The sequence below is a fragment of the Psammomys obesus genome, unplaced genomic scaffold (genome assembly GCF_907164565.1).
Source record: "Psammomys obesus unplaced genomic scaffold, mPsaObe1.curated_primary_1811, whole genome shotgun sequence".
Taxonomy (NCBI): Eukaryota; Metazoa; Chordata; class Mammalia; order Rodentia; family Muridae; genus Psammomys; species Psammomys obesus.
In genome coordinates this window covers 32,167,668-32,181,591 of record NW_026585895.1, presented here as the reverse complement: position 1 = coordinate 32,181,591, position 13,924 = coordinate 32,167,668, and positions in this window count along the sequence as shown.

Below are 13,924 nucleotides of genomic sequence, written 5' to 3'. Positions count from 1 at the left end.
TTAACCAATCCTGTCTAGACAGTCCCTTACTACCAAGCTTAGAGGCTTGTTTCTCCAGGTCATTTAGATCTTGTTAAGTTGACTATCAAATATATAACTTTTAAGCTATATCCTATCGCTCTCGTCTCCATAAGTTTATGGCCGGTATAATACAAAATACATCCAGTCCAACTTTGAGAGTCCCTACAGTCTCCAACAAGTCTAACATTGTGTAAAATTCCTAAGTCTAAGGTCTCTTCTGATACTCAAGGCAAACTTTCAATGCAATGGCATAATTAAATATTTCCATTTTTTTATGAAGAAAAAGAATGGGAGCGTGGCAAAGAAAGATCAGATCAAAGCATGACCTCAGTCCACCAGGGAAAATACTACGTGGAGCTTGAGGCAGAATCACCTGGGCTCTAAGAGGCCCCACCCCACTCCAACTCTGCTACCTGGGGCACACATGACCTCTTTCTGTGCATGTGGTTTCTTGTAGTTGATGACTCATGGTTCTGACATCAGCATCTTGGAGTCTTATTTACAGATAAGACTTCAGTTTCCTTGATGCAATAGCCTTCCAACATCTCTGTGGAAGCTCAGTCCTGCCAGGCAGTGCCATGTGTTGCCTGGCCTCAGCAGCCCTCTGGAAAGGGCACTACTTTCATGGTCTAACCTTTTAAATGATTAAAGCTATTTCTCTCTACCTGCCTTAACTACAACTTAAAGCTTTCAGGCATGCTTTTTGAAGGAACTCAAGTCAGCTCAAGCATGGCAAGTGTGGCTCTGGAAGGCCCTGCCCTTCTCCCCATTCCCTCTGCCTTGCTAAACTGTTAGATTACATTCCTAAAACTAGCTACCAAAGTCTATTTCTTTATTCCACTTTCTCCTCTTGAGGCTGACTACCAAGGTCCAGCTATCAAAGTACTGAAGTCCAGCAATCAAAAGCCTCCTTTGGTTCAGCTAAATAACATGTCTAATTAAAACTGAACACATCCTAACAGTTCATTCGAAATCTTTTTAAACTGATAATATTAACCATTACAGATGTGAAGAATATCTTTCCTATATTACATGCAGAACAAAATTTTCTGTGCCTCAAGAACAGTTATCTCTGTAAAATAAGAAGTGAGGCAGAAAATACTCATCACTTCAACCAGGCAAGGGTTTAAGAGAAAATACTATCTGAGAAGAAGGGGCACTCAGGAGATATCCAATCTGCTAAGAACTTTATCGTGGTCCTCGAGCCTTAAGAGCAGGCAGAAAATACATTTATGGTACTGGTAAGCTTCTCTGTCTAATGTTTGAATAGATGTCTAGACAGATTATTAACACCAGTCAGCTACATGACCACACCTAAAAGCCACCTGCTTGCTAAAAGATGAAATGCAATTCAGAAAAGCTAGTCATCAGCTGCTGTAACTCCTATTCTCACCTAAGAACATTAAGGACAGGTTAACATTTGCTCTTCCATTAAGCAAACAAACAAAAGTATGAACAAGCACCAAATCATTTGGACATGAAGTATGTCAAAATGGTGACTACATAGAAAGCAAAATTAGTGAAGATGTTAAGCACTGATACATGTTCTAAGGCCTATATAGGTTTTCAAAAAGCTAGTATTACCATCACCAAGAGCATACACTCAAACAACAAAATTTTGAGCCAAAAATTGGTTACTGAAAGTCAAGATGTGTCAGAATGAAGTATTCACAATCAGCATAATAAATGCAGGCGAGGACTTATCGGTAAGTCACTTCTATTGCTAAACCATATCCCCCAAGCTTTAGGAGACCACAACAAGTATAGCCAATAATAAAGAGGAATGTAAAATACATATTCAAAATTAGAATGTGGGCATAGACTTCCAGAATAACACGAGAGTACCTCAAAGAAAAAGAATTGTTAAAAACAAAACAAACAAACAAAGAGCCTCACAATTCTCAAACGGCCTGTAACCAGTACAGTAGTTTAGAGAGCAGGTGGGAAGGCCCTGAGATTTACCTCAGAATGTCCTTACTTGTGCCTGAGGCATGGTGTGATTCCCTCTAGCAATTTCAGGTTTGAATTTTTTTTTTTTTTAAATTTAGTAAAGGCTTTGAGGCATCTTCAGTTGTAGGGGCCAGGGGTGGGAGTCAGGGTGAGAAATGCAGATCTAGTTTCACTGTTTTATATGTGGGTACCTAGCTTTCCCAGGACCGTTTTGTGAAGAACTAATTGTCTTTTCTCCAATGTGTGTTTGACCCCTTTGTCTGGTTGGGTGACTGTAGTTTTGTTCCATTATTTCTGAGCCCTCTTTTCTTTTTCTTCTCTTTTTTTATATTCCATCCCATCCCATCTCATCACTTCCCCCCCCATCCCATCCATCCCATCCATCCTATCCTATCCTATCCTATTTGTCTATGAATAGTCTGTCAGTACAATACAGTTTTGCTTACTATGACTTAATATCATTTGCAATTGGGAATTGTACCTCCAGCAGGGCTCTTTCTGCTTAAGATTGATTTGGCTACCTGGGGGTCTTTTGTGCTTCTATGTAAATTTTCATTTTCCCCCCAATCATATGAAGAATGCTGTTAGAATTTTGGTGGGGGTTATGTAGAAACTCTAGGTAACACAGCCATTTTTACTATAATAAATACAATAGGTTGGACACTCTGGGGAGAGATTATACCATACTAGAAAAAAAACACTTTGTTTTATTTTTTCATTTTTATTTTTGAGATAGGCCTCACTGTGTAACTCTGGCTGGACTTGAAATCTGAGGCAATTCTACTGCTTCATCTTCCCAAGAGCTATTATTACAGGGGAGCATCATAATGTCTGGACTTAATGAAAGAAAAGTGTGAAAAGCAAACTGGTAGAACTTAGAAACAAAGGGATAATATCAAAGCACACAAAGTTTTTTTTTTAATTGAAAATTGTATAACTGTCAGGGTATTTAAAACAATAAAAATAAAACAAATGTGATTTTAAATGTTTTGAATAAAAGTATGATAAAATTTCAGACATTAAATTGAATTTTTTTCTTTTTATCCTTTTTCATTTTGTACTGAGGAATTTTTGAAATAAAAATCAGTTTTAATTTCAAAGCAAGGCCCATGATTTTTTTTCAGAAGCCTTAATGTCAATTTCTGATTTACACTTATAATTCAAACATAAAGGGAATACACGTTTATGTGTTACAGAAACTTCAATCAGTACCCTGTCTACACCCATTAAAAGGAAGTTATCTCTTCCTGATCAAAAGAACGGTATTTACCTCTGGCTTTGGTGGGTGGGAGTCTAACATACCATTATTTCTTCCCTTAACAATTCAGCTAGGCCTGTCAATCACCTGGCTTAGGGAACTACCCCTCAAAAAGGCAGATACATTTAAAGCCTTGCTAAAAAGATGAAATAACTCTTCCCTTAGTGACGATGCACACTTTTCCTTCCCAGAACCCCTGCTACCAGAAGGTTTTGTCAGGTCTTTCGATGTTCAGAATTCTGACTCAGAAAGGAGAAACTTTTCCTGTCTTCTGCTTCTTTTGGATTCTGGCCAAAGTGCAAAGTACGATGTCTCTGGTACTTTGGGCTTTCTACCACTTTCTCTGAATCTACTTCCTTTTTGCCTCGTCCTTGTTCCTCAGTCCTCTCCACCTAAATCAAGAATGTAAGTCTTCATCCTCCTTCTCATCCCCATCCTCCACAGAGCTGCTAAGATCTACAGCTTGTTTGCCAGGGGCTGGGGTTGGGGAAAGGTTCTCTTAAACTCTAATAAAATTGTTTCCAAGCCTCCTGCTAAGTCTGTTTATTATTATTATTACTATTGAGACTGAGAACCCTGAAAGGAAATCCCAATTTCTGGTCAAATAGATTTGTGTGGCAGATCTATTATGTGCACGTGTGTACATATTATGTGCACAGCCTGTGTGGCTGTGGGCATCCACCTTTGCATGGAAGCCACTTTCTGGCACAACGTGCTGTGATTTGAACATTTCACCACTGCTCATGTACGTGCGTAGATGTATGTTTGTTTTTGCATAGGTACACACAAAAATTACTTACAAGGACCATGACAACGTTCAGTGGTTTTAGGTGTTGGATTGTAGGTTATTTTTTTTTCTTGTCTAATTTTCTCTATATTTTAAAGCTAACATAATTTTTTTTTTTTTTTTGTGAGATTGGAGTAGTTCAATAAACAACTCAACTTACCTGTCTGGACAGCTGGAGAGGAATACTGATGCTCTGTCTAGTACTTTCTTTGCACACGACAATTTGCTAAGGTGAATTAGGTAATTTACCTGGTTCCTTGGTACGGTAAAAGAATGCTTCTGCGTAGGGTGAAGTAAAGAAGCACACAACAAACAAATCCATTTGAACTCTGCCTAGAAACCTTTCACTTTGCTTTATTTATTTATTTATTTTTTGTTCCTAAAAAAAATAAAGTAACAAGAAATGCTTTAGCTGATGTAAATAGACTCAGGGATTTTCTCGGCTTCACAATACCAAAATGTGTATGAAATCTCCTCAGGCCAACCCATTTGTTCTTTTCACTTACATTGTGCGATGGTTTGCATTATTATTTACTAACTCGATTATAGTCTACCGCGCTCTCCAACAATTCCCCTGCCCCTTTCTTTATTTTCTCTCTTTTTTCCACATGTGGATTTCCTTTCTTCTCGCATGCTAGAGAGCTCATTCATTCAGATTTTGGTGTGGAGAAGAATAGCTGCGTGGCAATCTGAAAGCCACAGGCGAATGTCAAAGGTGTTTCTTAGTCTGTTTCACAAATGATTATAACAACTGGAAAGTAAGTCAGGGGCAAGAAATCACCTTTCCCGGAAGGAATTTATTGTTCATTTGGGTCCAAGAAAAATCCAGCTCAGTGGGAATGATTGCATATTTTTTATTTTAAATGTAGGAGAATGAAAGAGACACACAAAAGAGAAATGCTGGCCTTATTCTGTGAATATTTCAATATAGCCTGGTTTAGAGAATTCAACTTGAGTTTGCAATGGACTGTGGTCACAGGAAGACACAGAGAAATGTTGGCATAGAAAAACACTTAACTTGACTCAAGTTGTAATTTCTCTCTTGAGTTTGATTTTTGCCTTTGTTACTGTTTTATTTTAGATGATATTGTATAGAGTTAGAGAGTCTTACTCAATGAGACTTTCATTTCCTCGGGAATAGAGGGAATAAATCTGACCTTCACCACACAAGCATGGGAATAAATATCTTATTACGATGATCTCACCTTTTACAGATAGAGATATTCTTAAAATGTAACATGTATTTAAATAGAAACGTGTGTCAATATGAACTGCTTTTTACATTTCATATTTCTATTTCGACTATTGTTTATATGATCTATTTCGAGTATTGTTTTTTTTTCCCAAAATTAAAACGGCATTTGTGTTTTTCACGTCTTCTTTGACCTACGTTTTTCTTCAGCCATTACGGCACTCCTGCACCCGGTTTGACCGCTTTATCCCGTGCCTCACAGAGCCTCCTTGAGCCTCTGCTCTCTGCGCACTTGCTGCCTTCTGCCCTAAGGTTTCTCCAGGTTGGGGATGGGTGGGTGCTTGTGGGGATTTGCGTGGAACTCATTCATGATGCAGATATTTTCAAACAGTGGAGAGACTAAGGCGGCTTGCAGAGACTCATTTACCAATGCCCTCTGCAAAGATTATTTTCACCAGCTCTTCTCATTTGCAAAAGATTTCTTCCTCCTCTTCCCCGCATTCCTTTTTTTCTTAGCTCTCCGGAATCATTTTGTAACAAAAAATATCCACACACAAACCTTTGTTTGTGTTCAGGGAAACCCAAGTTAAAACAGATACCGCCGGGGTAGCTCCAGAAAACCATCTGGTACATTACAGAACAGGTGATGCCCAGTTAGCAGTCAGAGAGGGAGATAAGTTTTGTCCTGTGGGAACACCACAGAAACCAGGACTTTCTCCTAAGTAGGACACGTGTCTGTGACTTAACGACAAAGGTAGAAGACTTGTAAAAACAATCGCTGCATCATCTCTAATGTCACCACTATAAAAGTGAGGACACCCTTTGAAAGGAAAGGAGTGAGACCCTCGGCGTGGAGCTGCCCACGAGAGGTATTTAGAAGAGCATGCTAGACATCCACACAAGCCCACTTCTGTATTCTCCTGGCTAACAAGGTCTGCTTGCTGTTCTACATCCTCACGCGAGGACCAGTGTCGTTCCAGGGACCTGCTCCTGATGTTAGAATTGCTGCTGTACGCTGAGCTAATGGACCCTGTTTTTAAGGAAATGCGTTTGCGTGATTCACTGTTCCGTGCATGAATAATCAAGTGACTGATGGTCACCTCCACGCCGAAAGGACTCCTCTGAACGCTTACCACCTGTGGCGTTGAAACACACTGAGTCCTGATGCAAAGGTGCAGGACTCAAGCTTGAACTGGGATATGAAAGTGGGCTGCAGTGACGACATTTTATGGGTGGAAGAAACAATTAGATGAGTTGTGTCTAGATGATAAATCCATTTGCAGGTAGTGTGTTTACATGCCTTTCCCCGCGAGGCTTTAAGTTTCACGTGGGAGGTTTCTGTGTCCTTTTATTTTCCAAGCTTTATCTCCAGTAGTTACTCTCGGTGTTGGGCATAGTGAAAATATTTACTTAACCAAGGAAAAACAACTCAACAGAATATGTAAGTAACCAAATTCACATAAAAATGAAAAAGCTGGATCTTAGAATTTTTCACTAAAGAGGAACAAGCTTGCAGATATGACTAGGTATGTTTTGTGTGTGTATGTGTATTAAATATATTTCTCTCTGTGTGTATACATATGTACACGCACACATACTTGTACACACAGTATATCAAAAACATTGAGGACAGATTTATTTTGCTCTAGAACACATGTAGTAGCCACAGCATTGGAAATTTCTTCTAAACCACGCCTAATTTGAGTTGGAATAACTAAAAGGAAAAGAAAAAAAAATTATGCTCTTAGTGCATTCCAGGAACGCTGTTTTATGTGTAAACATTTTATGAATTACTGTGAAGGGCTGAAGAGATAGTTCAGTGGTTAAGAGTACTGACGGCTCTTCCAGAGGACCTGGGTTCAATTCTCATCAGTCATAACTGCCCTTCAGTCCTGGGGGATCCCCTCTTCTGGCCTCCACAGGTATCGCACACGTATGGTGCACAGACGTACATGCAGGCAAAACACCCGGACACATAAAAATAAATTAACAAAGAAAAAAAGTACATTGAAATTCTAAATTTGACAATAGTAAGGTTATCTAAATTTTCTATATCAAGAATAAGTCACCAAAGACTCAAGAGTCAAGGGATTCAAAATGAATTAAAATAAACTTTCTTGACAATCAGGGAGATTATGGGAGTAGAAGAATTCAGAAAGAGAAGCTAACTCTGACAACTTCGTAAAGTTTCAGCGATTTCTCATAATTGAACTTCTCCCTAACAAACACAAACTACTGAATCCTGAAGTGTAAATATCAGTGGCTGTGGGGCACGGGCCAATCAGGCAACTCCACACGACCACCTGCAGCAGCCTCGCTGCTTCACCCAGGAGAAGTTGGGAATCTTGATCCGATCACAGAAAAGATCTACAAGATGAGCCAGTGTGAAGTGGAGTTGGCGTTTATCAGATAAAAAGCTTAACCGACAATTATGCACGAGGGCTACTAGAAAGGTAGTCTAGGAGAGGGTAGGGTACACCCACATTTGGATGTGGCTTTCTCAAGGGGGAGCCTTGCTTCTGAGGCAGAGTGACATGTGAAATTTTGGTGACCCTCAAGCAAGTTACATCTCAGTTGCTAAGAAACATTTCCTCCGTCCTTTTGATAGGTGAGCCTCTGAAGGTGCCTCGGACAGGATTGCAACCTGATAAGATAAATCAATGCATTAGGACGTTGAGACACTTTTTTTTTTTTTTTTACTGTGAATGCAGATTCTTGTGAGAGTTCTGGAAAAGTGTAGGTTTATAGCTAAAATAATAATAATAATAATAATGGCTTTATATAAAATGAATTGTGGTTTTGTGTAGGTAATTTTCATGAAAACATTAATGGTACCGGAATTTTTAAATGTTTTTCATTTATTCTTTAAGAATTTCATATACATTTATTTAAATCTAACTCAGCCCTGACTCCCCGTCCAACTTTTCCCAGACTGACTCATGTCCCCATCCCAACTTTATGTCCTCTTTTTTTCTTTTTTATAACCCACTCAGTTCATTTAGTGCTGCCTGTATAGACATGGACATTGGACCAGCCTCTGGAGTGTGGTAAGCCTGCGATAGACCAGACTCCTAAAGAAAACTGACTCTCCCCATCTCAGCCACCATCTAGAGTCAATAGCATCTCAGCCAGAGTAAGGCTTCATGAGCTCATCCCCACTCAGCTGGAATGTGACGGGCTTGACGTTGTCAGTCAACCACAGCTGCTGTGAGTTCCTGGTGCACTCATCCTCCATGTCCATAAGATGCTGTTTAACCCCAGCTCTCACTTACCTCTGGTTCTGTGATGCTCCTTGAGCCTTGGGGCTCAGCATGTATTTGATAGGTGATTTATGGCTGACTACTCCATACACTCATCCTCTGCTTTTGACCAGCAGGGAATGTTAGGTCCCAAAGAAACTAATGGCTAACTCAGGTGTCTATTAGCGTATCAAAGTGGATGCTGACTGGCAAGCTCTCCCAACACCACAAGTGCCTGGGTCCTCTCAGTACTTTTTACCTCCCAACCCTGTACCCTAAACCTCTCCAGACTCTGAGCTTCCCTTCCCTTTCCCCCAGCTTCTTTTTCCTATATAATCAGACCATTTTGGCCTCACCCTCTCTTGGTTCCCTTGGCCTCTTGGTTCTTCTCTCTCTCCTCATACCCTCTATTATCCTCTTATCTTTTCTCCTTTTCTTGCCCTCCTCCCCCTGTAGCCTGGTCTATTCTGCTGACCATGTTCAGTTTGGTCACTTCTAGATGTGTCTGTCTGCTCTCTCCCTCTCTCCAATTGATCTCCTCCTCAACCATACCTTGCAATTATCATCCACCATGATTAAGTAGGCTTCATCTCAGGGATGCAGGGATGGTTCAACATACAAAAAAATCTATCAATGTAGTGCACCATATAAACAAACTCAAAGGAAAAAAAAAACATATGATCATCTCATTAGATGCATAAAAAGGCTCTGACAAAATCCAGCATCTCTTCATAATGAAAGTCTTGGAGAGATCAGGGATACAAGGTTCATACCTAAACATAATAAAGGCTACATAGAGCAAGCCGATTGCCAACATGAAATTAAGTGGAGAGAAACTCAAAAAAGAAAATTTGCTAAAATCAGGGACAAGACAAGGCTGCCCACTCTCTCAATATCTCTTTAATATAGTACTTGAAGTTCTAGCTAGAGCAATAAGACAGCTAAACAAAATCAAGGGCATAAAAATTAGGAAGGAAGCAGTCACTGTATCTCTACTTGCAGATGATATGATAATGTACACAAGCAACCCTAAAAATTCCACCAGATAGGAACCTACCACAGAAGGACTCTGAAAGACTCTACCCTGGAGGGTATCAAAGCAGATGCTGAGACTCATAGCCAAACTTTGGGCAGACTGCAGGGAATCTTATGAAAAGGGGAGATAGAAAGACCTGGTGGGGACAGTAGCTCCACTAGGAAAGCAACAGAACCAAAAAATCTGGGCCCAGGGGTCTTTTCTGAGGCTGATACTGCAACCAAGGACCATGGAGGTAACCTAGAACCCCTGCACAGATATAGCCCATGGCAGTTCAGATTCCAAGTAGGTTCCCTGGTAATGGGAATAGGGACTGTCTCTGACATGAACTCAGTGGCCTGCTCTTTGATTACATCCTCCTGAAGATTGAGCAGCCTTACAAGGCCACAATACAGCCAGTCCTGATGAGACCTGATAGACTGGGGTCAGATGGAAGGGGAGAAGGACCTCCCCTATCAGTGGACTCTGGGGTGGGGCATGGGAGGAGAGAAGGGAGGGAGGGTAGGATTGGGAGGGGATGAGGGAAGGGACCACAGCTGAGATACAAAGTGAATAAACTGTAATTAATAAAAGTAAATAAAAATTTTAAATATTAAAAAAAATTAGGGAAACTACACCCCTCATAATAGCCACAAATAATATAAAGTATCTTGGTGTAAATCTAACCAAGCAAGTGAAAGACCTGTCTGGCAAGAACTTCAAGTCTCTGAAAAAAGAAATTGAAAAGATATCCAAAAATGGAAAGATGTCCCATGCTCCTAAATCTGTAGGATTAACATAGTAAACACGGCTATTTACAATAATAATAATAATAATAATAATAATAATAATATGCAGAGTCAATGCAATCCCAAACAAAATACCAACACAGTTCTTTACAGACCTTGAAAGAACACTTCTAAACTTCATATGGAAAAACAAACACAAACAAACAAAAAATCTAGAAGAGCTAAAACAATACTATACAATAAAAAACCTTCTGGAGGCATCTCCATCCCTGACTTCAAGCTATACTACACGGCAATAGTGCTAAAAACTGTTTGGCATAGAAATAGCCTGGTTGATTAATGGAATTGAATGGAAAACCCAGAAATAAACCCACATACGTATGGCCTCTTGATTTTTACAAAGGAGCCAAAACCATACAATGGCAAAAAGACAACATCTTCAAGAAATGGTGCTAGTCTACCTGAATGCCTACATGTAGAAAAATGCAAATAGATCCATATTTATCACCTTATACAAAATTCAAATCCAAGTGGATCAAAGACCTCAATATAATGCCAGCTACACTAAATCTATTAGAAGAGAAAGTGGGGAAGAGCCTTGAACTCATTGGCAAGGAGACAACTTCCTGAACAGAGCACCAACTGCTCAGGATCTAAGATCAACAAATAATAAATGGGACCTCTTGAAACTGAAAAATTCTGTAAGGCAAAGAACGCTGCCAATAGAAGGAAATGACAGCCTACAGACTGGGAAAAGATCTTCGCCAATCCAACATCTGACAAATGGGCTAATATCAAAAATATATAATGAAATCAAATACCAATAAACAAAATAACTCTAACCAAAGAAGTCTCAACAAAGGAATATCAAACAGCCGAGAAGCACTTAAAGAAATGCTTGCCTTCCTTAGTCATCAGGGAAATGCAAATCAAAACAACTCTGAGATTCCGTCTCACACTGGTCAGAATGGCTAAGATCAAATTCTCAAGGGACAGCACATGCTAACGAGGATGTGGAAATAGAGGAACACTCCTCCATTGCTGGTGGGAGTTTAAACTTGTATAACCACTTTGGAAATTAGTCTGGTGCTTTTCAGAAAATTGGGAATAGCATTACCTCAAGACCCAGCTATACTTCTCCTGGATATATACCCAAAAAGACACTACACCAACAACAAAAACACTTGCTCAACTGTGTTCATAGTAGCTTTATTCACAATAGCCAGAATCTGAAAACAAACTAAATTTTTCTGAACTGAAGAATGGATAAGGAAACTGTGGCACATTCATTTACACAATGGAATAGTACTCAGCCATTAAAAACAAAGAAATCATGAAATTTTCAGGTAAATGGAATTAGAAAAGACCATCCTGAATTAGGTAACCCAGACCCAGAAAGACACAGATGATATGCACTCACTTATAATTGGATTTTAGCCATATAATACAGAATAGACATACTACAAAGCACAGACCCAAGGAAGGTAAGTAGCATATAGGATCCAAGGGCAGATGCATAGATCTCACTTGGAAGGAGAAAGAGAAGAGACAGAGGTAGTGGCCGAAGAGATGGAACAAGGTAGGAAAGGGGGCAAAGAGAGTTAAGAGGGTGGAGATCAGACCTGGTGAGAGTGAAGGCAGGAGGACAGAAGACATGTAGAGAAAAAGAGAAACTGAGGATGGGAGTATCTCTGTGACAAGCTGAAGACCTAAGTCACAGTGGGCTCCTGGGAGGATATGAGGGGGACTCAAGCATAGTACCAAAAGCCATAAAGACTGAAGGGAACACTCTCTAATTAGACTAGTCTCCTAGCAGAGGGAGGTGAATACCAAACCACCCACAAAAACTTCCACCCAAAATTTACCCTGTCTACAAGATATGCAGGGGAAAAGATAAAGCAGATAGAGCAGAGATTGAGGGAATGCCCATCCAATGCCTGGCCCAACCAAAGACCCACCCTATGGGAGAGTGCCAACCCCTGACACTATGAATGGTACCAGGCTAAACTTGCAGACAGGAAACTGACAAAGTAGTCCCCTTAGAGTCTCTATCCAGTAGCGTGTCAAAACAGATACTGGGACTCACAGCCAAACATTGAGTGATGCTCAGGGAGTCTTTGTGGACCTGGAGGTGACAGGAGCTCCACAAGAAGACCAACAGAGCCAACTAAGCAGGGTCCAGAGGGGCTTGCTGAGACTGAAGCATCAACCAAGGACCATGCATGGGCTGGATGTAGGTTCCCTACAAAGATGTAGCAGATGGAGAGCTTAGGCTTCATGTGGGTCCTCTAGTAAGGCTCTTCCCCACTTTCTCTTCTAATAGATTGAGTGTGTCTGGCATTATATTGCGGTCTTTGATCCACCAGCTTTTTGATCACTTCCCTCTGGTGGGACTGCCTTGCCTGGCCACAGGGAAAGAGGACATGCTCGGTTCTGATGCAACTTGATGTGCTGGAGTGGATAGAAAGGGGAGCAGGCAATGGAGGAAAGCGAGACTGGGAAGGAAGGAAGGATGGAAACTACAACAAGGATGTAAAGTGAATAAAAATTAAATAAAAAGAGAGAGAAGATAGATCTGGGAGAAGCTGGAGCTAAGACTATTATCTTGTTCTATTGTATGAGATTATCAAAGAATTAAATACATTATTTTAAAATATATATTCGAAATTTGGAAATAGGACAATGGAGAGTGCAGCACATTCTTTCCTAGACACAGAGGGGAGTGTCACTAACAGGTCTGCCTGAGGGATGACCTACTCCCTTCCAGAATACATTTGGGCTTGACTTCTTGATTTACTACTTAATGGAAACCTAGCAGCTCTGAAGTACTATTAGTTAGATTTTAATTTTCCCCAGGAAAGTATTTCCCTAAAGGTAGATTTCTGTTCCATAGAACCTAGTCTTTATATCTTACCTAGAGAACTACTTCTGTGCTTTCAAGTATCCATACAATTGGTTCCTGATATATTTTTCTGATTTGACTATGTCATTCTTCTGGTCATATAAATACATAGTTAGGTCAGATGTGTCTGTTCATGTCTTTAATTGTGCCATCAGGAACACAGAGACAGGAGTAGCACTGAGTTCAAGACCACTCTGGTCTATATAGAGTTTTAGGCCAAACCACTGCTGTATAGAGAGGCACTGTGAAAAAAGGGGGGATGGAGGGTGGAGGGTGATGCCTGTAGCTAATATATCCGTTTTCTGTTTGTATAGAAGAGTTATCTTCATTTTTTAAAATATTCAACAGAAATAGTCTGTATTCTTATTTATCTACCTTGATACTTAGATAAAGGACTAATAGCAGAAAAGGCTCAGGGGAGCTGAGAAACTCTAAACAGGAAATCTGTGGAGTTAGAACGTAGGAACTCCTGAGATGATCAACTTTACAACATCCCACACTAGGGTCTGCGACTTTGAGAGTACAGAGAAACAGGTTTACAGACTGAGTCTTCCACTCCAAACACTGCTCGCTTTTCTGCCCTATACACCGAAAGCCTGCCAACCCAGGCTTGGGAACAGACTCCACTACACTTCATACAGTCTATACTGTAAATGCTGCTCTCCTCATCTTTTACTTCCATGTTGCATCCATCAAACCTCATCAATTACACACCACCAATGGATGCTTTTTGTTCTCCATATGTACATGACCCCCTGCCTTTTCTTCCTTCCTTCCTTCCTTCCTTCCTTCCTTCCTTCCTTCCTTCCTT